The following is a 255-nucleotide window of genomic DNA, read 5'->3' as shown; positions in this document are numbered from 1 at the left end:
ACCTTAACGCCAAGCCACATTCCCACAGGTGAGGGAAACCTCCAAAGCAGGCAGGCTGGAGGAAGAGAGGAGCTGGGAACCCGAGTGGGACCATCGCCCCGCAAGGGACCGCCGGCGGACGTGAGGGGCCCCGAGTTCACCGGGGTAAGGAATCCTGCTTGGCGCCTAGGGGTGCGAATGACACAGCGCAGACGTGAGAGCCCAGAGCTGGGCGTGAGGAGGAGGAGGAGGAGGAGGAGGAGGCGGCAGCCGCAA

The sequence above is a fragment of the Fulmarus glacialis genome, unplaced genomic scaffold (assembly GCF_000690835.1).
Source record: "Fulmarus glacialis isolate BGI_N327 unplaced genomic scaffold, ASM69083v1 scaffold18056, whole genome shotgun sequence".
Classification (NCBI taxonomy): Eukaryota; Metazoa; Chordata; class Aves; order Procellariiformes; family Procellariidae; genus Fulmarus; species Fulmarus glacialis.
Note: the sequence above shows the minus strand (reverse complement) of the source record.